At 35.0% G+C, this 7,906-nt stretch overlaps 1 pseudogene; it reads left to right on the forward strand.

Annotated features, from left to right (window-relative positions):
* The first annotated feature begins 5,854 nt into the window (after positions 1-5,854).
* On the forward strand, positions 5,855-6,813 carry LOC100386934 (heterogeneous nuclear ribonucleoprotein A1-like; annotated as a pseudogene).
* The last annotated feature ends 1,093 nt before the right edge of the window (positions 6,814-7,906 follow it).

Consider the following 7,906-nt stretch of genomic DNA (forward strand, 5'->3'; position numbering starts at 1 on the left):
TATTTACAGTGTTTAAATTCTGGAAACATGCATTATTCACTCATTTAACAAACACTACATGTTTAATGATAAAATTAGTCATTCTTTTAACTATGGGAGAATTGTGATCATACTGAGATAAAGATTTTCATCCTGAGTATTAAGAATAGGGATGTCATCTTTAATACCTTCCCAAATTCAGGCAGGAAGAAAATTATTATCTTCTCAGAATTTTCTGCCTGTGTGTGTAGGTGGGTGTTTCTATCTCCATCCCTTTTTTCACTTGCCCATCCCTTCTTTCTTTCCCTTCTTCTTTCCTGCCATCCTACCTTGCCACCTGCCTTCCCTCTATCTTACAAAATAAACAAAATAAAAACACAATTAAAATTAATAATTTTCTTACATTTTTATATAATAATGAATAAAATTTAAATTACAAAGTATACCCTGGGGAGCTAACATTTTTTTGAAAAACTCCAGTATAACATGTACATTTTTATAATTTTTTTTTTAGGTTAAACACAAATCAAGTCAAGATGCTTTGATTCCATGTTCTTGTTTTTGAGAATATTTGCTCTTTTCCTCTCCCTGTTTTCAGTCCTCCATTTTTCAAAAATCTCTTTTCTCATCTAACACTCTTCTTTTTCTGCTATCCTTCTCCTTTTCCTGCCACCCCACCTCCCCTTTCTCTATTCCATATTTCATTCTCTCACCCTCATCTTGTTCTCTTTGTTTAAAAAAATTACTCAGCAATTTTGTGAAGCAAAAAAAAATTTATGAATTTTTAAAAATTCATATTAATACATTCAGTGAAATTGTAAAATAGTTGTAAATAATACTTGGTGAATTTTCTATGTTCTAAAATTAATTACATATTATAAAATTTTCCTATCAAACTTTAGTTATGAGAAATTGCTTTAGTATAAGGGCCAATAATGCATATGAAACATGTGATTACACTTGAAATGCACACATTAAACATGTATTATGTCACAATTTCTTAAATTGGGAATTCAGAAATAGGTGGATTTTTACAATCTGGTGTCTCAGGTGGGTTGTTTTCAAGATTTGAGATGGCTACAGACCTCTGAAGAATTCACTGGGGCTGGAGCCTCACTCACATGTGTGCCTGTTGATGCTGGTTGAGGTCAGGGGCCTCCTCTTCTCCACATCCCTTTGTGCTGCTTGAGTATCTTTATCACATCACAACTGACTTCTCACAGAATGAACAATCCAAGAGATGGGGTGTATGTATTGTTTGATGTCAACGTCATTAGTAATACCAAGAGGATACTTAAATTGCCTGAAACCCTACTGAACAAATAGTTCCTTCCTTAATTCTGTGAGGAAGGACAGTGATATGATGGCATAGGGGACCAGCATGTGGGGATGGTTTTTATAACAGCAAAGTCTGTTCCTTGTGGATCATTGTCTCTCCTTTACAATAAGAGCATCTGAATGTATATCATATGTATAATAATAAATGTAATGTCATATGAGAGAGTTCAGTTACATGAGGGCAAATAATTGATTCAAATGAGTAAAAGCTGCAGATATGTTATTGTGGGCTGAATTGTTTCCCCTCAGTGCTTGAGAACCCAGTGCTTCAGACAGTGAATATGTTTGGTGATAAGGTCTTTAAAGAGGTAATTAAGGTAAAATTGGTTTGTATGGGAAGGCTCTGATGTACTGTGACCAATAGTCTTATAAGAGATTAGGACATAATGTGTATGCAAGAGGAAAGACCATATGACAACACATCGAGAAGACAACTGTCTTTAAGCCAATGAGAGAGGCCTCAGTAGCAGTTACTGTACTCAAAAATGGGGCAAGATTTTAACACAAGCCTGCAAGCTCTGAATCTCATGTTCATAATCATGTTAGCAGGTCTCCCTGGGAAACAAAAAGGAAAGTATTCCACTACCTAACTGTGTGACAGTTTACCTAGCCTTGTTATGCCTAGTTTTCTTTTCTGTAAAGCAATCTTAGTTATCAACCTTACCTCAGATAGTTGTGGTATGAATTAAGTGAGGTAATGTATATAAAGCCCTCTGGGACAGAGCTTGACAAGTGTAAAATGTTCGACGTATGTTAGGTATTGCTTTTATGACCATATCTTCATCTTTAGCAAAATCAGTGATATTTAACCATACAAATGGTGGAAAAGTGTATTTTCCCATGAAACATCTCACAAGTATACCTCACTTGGAATGTAGGCATTTCTCAAACAAGTAAAAGATAAACTTCACAGACTGTCGCAACTCTGCTCTACACTCTTATAGCCATCAATTTGCAGACAATGCCCATCTTTCAGGCAACAAAGAATCTAACATAGATTCTTTGAAATCTAACATGGATTCAAAGAATATAACAATCTTATATTGTGAAAATAAAAAACGAAAGAAATGGATGATCTAAACATTATTTAGGAAGCAGAAATGACAGAATTCTCCAGTGTATAACTCAAAGATGAATATTAAACCAAGTAGAAATTCAAGTAGTGATATGGAATACTGCATACTCCATAAAAAACCTCTGATATTACTATAATATGTGTGTTAAAATACAGTAGCTTTTTAAATAATGAAAAACATTTAAACAAAACCAAAATAATATTTATGCTTTGGGCCATTTGGTTGAACACTTATTTATTTCACTAACATTTTGGATGTTTTACTGTAATCTTTAAAAAAAAAATGGTACAATGGTCTGAAATAAGATATTTTATTCAACATCAGAAAACCCATTATATTTAATTATTTTTGGAGGACAGAATTTCAATAATTTATGCTCTTATTCATGTAAAAGCTATTCCTCATCACTGAGGAGAATCCCTACGTGATCTCATTCCTAAGTGCCTGTCCATTAGGCACCAAAGAACACTTTAAAATAACGCTGCATATCTGACCTGTGTTTCAGAACATTTGCACATGCAAAGTGCAGATGTAAACCAAAGGTGCTTTCTTGTAAGCATTAAGAAAAGCTATCAAAGAGAATGAGTCAATGCTCGTAGAAATAGAGCCCTAATAAAAAAGTCCAAGTAAAATCTAGACAATAATTTCATAATGGCATCACAGGCTAGGCTATTCCAGTTCCTTTAAAAACTTGACTGGCAAAGGGTATTGAGGAAATCTGTCCTAAGGGGTGATGGCAAGGTTTTGGGTGAGTACACTGATGACTGTGGTAGTAACTTTAAAAACTGAGAAAACTGTTAAAGAAAAGTGTCACAAGCTATAAAAGCAAAAAAATAAAAGTTGGAAAAAGAGAAAAGTCCTGTTCTCTGATGAAGGCAAATATGTCAGAAAAAGGGAGTTAGAAATTGCTGAACACTCATTCCAGTACTCTTGGAGAGACACTTGGACTTACTGAATAGTAGTTCATCCACTGACTGTCCAGCCCTGTGCATACCTGCATCTCTTCATACTCCTCTTTCTCTCTTAAAGTCTCTTGTGATTCCTGACAGTGACATTAAGTGCTCTTGCCAGGTGTCAGAGGCTCCACAGCATCGTGTGAGCTACGCTTCATCTATTGTTCACTTCACGTAAGTGAACAATAAAAAATCTGGTTATTACTAATTTTAAAAAATCTGGTTATTACTAATACTATAATTACCAGTTTCCATCTCATTTTTACTTAAATGAAAGCTCCGTTAAGGCAGACAATGTCTTTTTTTTCCACTGCTATATCCCCAGAACTTAACGAGCCATCTGACATTTATTGGTAAATTTAATAAATATTTGTTAATTTGAAGCAAAAACAGATTTCCATCTACTCTGAAAGAAATTGTCATTCTTTCTCAATGGCAGTTTAAATTCCCTACATTCTTTCTCACTCCTTCCAGTTCAACATTCACAGTAATTCACACAGATTTGGTTCTCCTCTTGTTTCCTACAGTTAATTATATAAACCATGATTACCAAATTTTTCAGGACACGTAAATTAATTGCTTATATGAACAGATGAGTTTCAGTCTGTCTGTCTGATACTGTATCCTTCAAAAATGGTTAAAGAAATTTCCACCAAATTTGGGATAGGCTACATGTACACGTGCACACATGCACATACACACGTGTGCGAGCACACACACACACAGACACACTTCACTTTGAGAGACTATGAAGAGACTTTGAGGAATTATTAACTCACCAAAACACTTACATGAAGTGAACTGTGTAATAGCTGTTTCATTCATGAGCAATTCTTTGTGGGGCTCCAGAGCATTAACAGGAGGATCTCCTTATTCAACAAAAATTAATAATTCTATCGAGGAACAGAGGGAAAGTCACTTTGCTTTCACTATGAGAATAAATATATGTGACCAATGTAAACTGTGCATTTCACATTCGATTATTCATGCCAGGATCATGATGGTCTAGCACAGTGCCTGGCACCCTGTGGATAATTTATTTAACTGTTACTGTGGGCCAAGCAGTGTACTATTTAATTTATCTAATTAGCTCTAAGCCTTATATTACTATCCACTTGTACAGATGAGGAATCCGAGGTTAAACAATGTTAAGCTACATTCCCTATAAGATATAGCTACTAAGTAGTACAGCCAGAATTTGAATCTAGGTCTATCTTGCTCTATGACCTTTTGAAAACTCTAAGACAAATAGTTTGAGTTTTAATAAATCTTTTGCAAATTATAAATAATATAAAAGCCCATGTTTAAAATGTACAGATACTGCAAGTAGATCAAGTAGATTTCTAAATAATTAATTTGATAAATATTTGTTGTTTATCTTTTTTTTAATGTGTCTTATTTCCCCAATTACTTTGAAAGCCATTTAAAGGTTTATCTTGTTTTATGCCTCTTTATTTCATCCTAGTTTCTAAGAAAGAGACATCTACTTATTATTCTCACATGGTATTTATTTATTAATTGATATCCAGCTCAACTGTGCAAAACAAACATCTTTGTGAATATTCAAAGTTTTAGGAATTATGCTATGGTTTCATAACAAAATAATTAGTAAAAACTAAATATGTTGAATTTATAGTCAGGCATTTAATATACAAATTTGCAGTCCAGGCATTTAATATACAAATTTACATCTCTTTTTACTGCAGATCGGTAAAATACTTGTAATGAGCTGATCCATTTTTCTAATTGTAAGAAAAGATTATTTCGTTTCTATCTATTTTTTAGAATAATAGTTTTAAAGTGTCTCACTGCTAAATTTTATTGTGACTTCATAATACCATTTTAAAAATCCTTTTGGGGACATTCTTATTTCTAAATTCACTAAAGAATACAAATAGTGTATCTAATAATAATTCAAAAAAAACTGGGGTGCAGATAGATTAGGTGCCTCAACTCAAGACACAGACATAATAATCAGTAAGTCGAGCTACCAAACACCAGCAATCAGCTCCTGGATCCACATGTCATAGTACAATGCTAAGTAGACTTTTCCAAAGTGTCACAGATGATGGGAGGCAGATGTTTGATCATATGGAAACTTTATATACATGTTCTTAATGATTATCAAAACAATTTGTTATAAGATTAACCTAAGACATGCACATGGTTTCTTTTAAAAAACAAAAAGGAGTTTTTGCTTAATTAAATAAATCTATATATTCCAGTGAGGATGCTTTTTAACTGTGTTTCTATTAGATTAACTTTAATAGAAATGGCTTAACATGAGGAGAGAAATGTTCAATTGAAGTGGAAAATCAATGTACGTAACAATACATGATTAGTAATTATGAAAATATTAGAGGGGTGAGTATTGGGAGTTGTTTTAAAAAGCACATGAATTTAGAATTTTGTAAGTATAAATCATCTTAAATTACAGTGACAGGACATAGATAAAAAGAGGTGGACCCACTGAAGAAGCATCATTAATTCTCTCTTTTCCCTGCGATCATGTCTAAGTCAGAGTCTCCTAAAGAGCTGGAACAGCTGAGGAAACCCTTCATTGGAGGGCTGAGCTTTGAAACAACCAATGAGAGCCTGAGGAGCCATTTTGAGCAATGGGGAACACTCACGGACTGTGTGGTAATGAGAGATCCAAACACCAAGCTCTCCAGGGCCTTTGGGTTCCTCATGTATGCCACTGTGGAGGAGGTGGATGCAGCCATGAATGCAAGTCCACATAAAGTGGATGGAAGAACTGTGGAACCAAAGAGACCTGTCTCAAGAGAAGATTCTCAAAGACCAGGTGCCCGCTTAACTATGAAAAAGGTATTTGTTGGTGGCATTAAAGAAGACACTGAAGAACATCAACTAAGAGATTATTTTGAACAGTATGGAAAAATTGAATTGATTAAAATCATGACTGAGGCAGTGGCAAGAAAAGGCACTTTCCCTTTGTAACCTTGGACAACCATGACTCCATGTATAAGATTGTCATTCAGAAATCCCATACTGTGAATGGCCACAACTGCGAAGTTAGGAAGGCCCTGTCAGAGCAAGAGATGGAGAGTGCTTCATCCAGCCAAAGAGGTGGAAGTGGTTCTGGCAACTTTGATGGTGGTCGTGAAGGTGGTTTCTGTGGGAATGACAACTTTGTTCATGGAGGAAACTTCAGTGGTCGTGGTGGCTTTGGTGTCAGCCATAGTGGTGGTGGATATGGTGGCAGTGGGAATGGCTATAATGGATTTGGTAATAACAGAAACAATTTCAGAGATGGTGGAAGCTACAATGATTTTGGCAGTTGCAACAATCAGTCTTCAAATTTTGGACCCATGAAGGGAGGAAACTTTGGAGGCAGAAGCTCTGGCCCCTATGGTGGTAGCGGCCAATACTTTGCCAAAGCACAAAACCAAGGTGGCTATGAAGGTTCCAGTAGCAGCAGTAGCTATGGCAGTGGCAGAAGATTTTAATTAGGAAACAAAGCTTAACAAGAGAGGAGAGCCAGACACTTGACAGGGAAACTACAGATTACAACAGATCTGTGAACTCAGCCAAGCACAGTGGTGATGGGGCCTAGCTGCTACAAAGAAGACATGGTTTAGATAAATACTCATGTGTATGGGCAAAAAACTTGAGGACTGTATTTGTGACTAATTATATAACAGGTTGTTATAATTTCTGTTCTGTGGAAAGTGTAAAGCGTTCCAACAAAGGGTTTTAATATAGATTTTTTTTGCACCCATGCTATTGATTGCTAAATGTAATAGTCTGATCATGATGCTTAATAAATGTCCTAAAAAAAAAAAGAGGCACAAACTAATGTAACCCCGTTCTGAGCCTTAGGTGCAATACAGTCTAGAGAATTTGGTGAACAGTGTTAAGCCTGGCCATTACATGTGACCTAAAATGGAGTGCCACATCGTCAAGTGGAACTGCTAAATCCAAGTAAGTGGATTGTTTTGTTTTGTTTTCAGTAGGGGAGACAAATATCATCTAACCATTTTTTTAAAAGCTAGGATATAAGCAGACTTTTTAATATATTACTGATATTTAAAAATACTTCCTAATTGATCTCTCACAAGTTATATTTTAACTTTATCATCCATCTAATTTATGTGGCATTAGAATTAAAACTCAGGGAAATAAGTTAGTCTGTAAAGGTAACTTTTGTTTTTTTGGTCACAAAATAAAGGCTAAAGCTAAGCAATTATTTAAGATTTCCAAAGTGTCCTGAAAGGTTGTCTCTGAAATTGTGGAGACTTCTGAATGAGCATGGAAAATCCATGATGCCCTTCTATGGGATGAGTCATATTTAGCAACCAGATCATGAGAGAAAAGAAAGGAAAAATCATCCCATACACTCATATGTGTGAGTCATTAATGTTTTATTCATCTGTAGAAAGAACACTTTCTAAGTAAATCAAGGAAAACTTGATAGACATTGATCAACATAGGAATTTCCCTAGTTAAAGACATTAAACGGTGATGTTTATTTCTCGCTGATATTTCAATGTATGGAGATTAAAGCTACTTATGTCTATGGGAATCTCTTCTGAAAATCAC

This window comes from Callithrix jacchus, chromosome 12 (assembly GCF_049354715.1).
Source record: "Callithrix jacchus isolate 240 chromosome 12, calJac240_pri, whole genome shotgun sequence".
NCBI classification, from domain to species: Eukaryota; Metazoa; Chordata; class Mammalia; order Primates; family Cebidae; genus Callithrix; species Callithrix jacchus.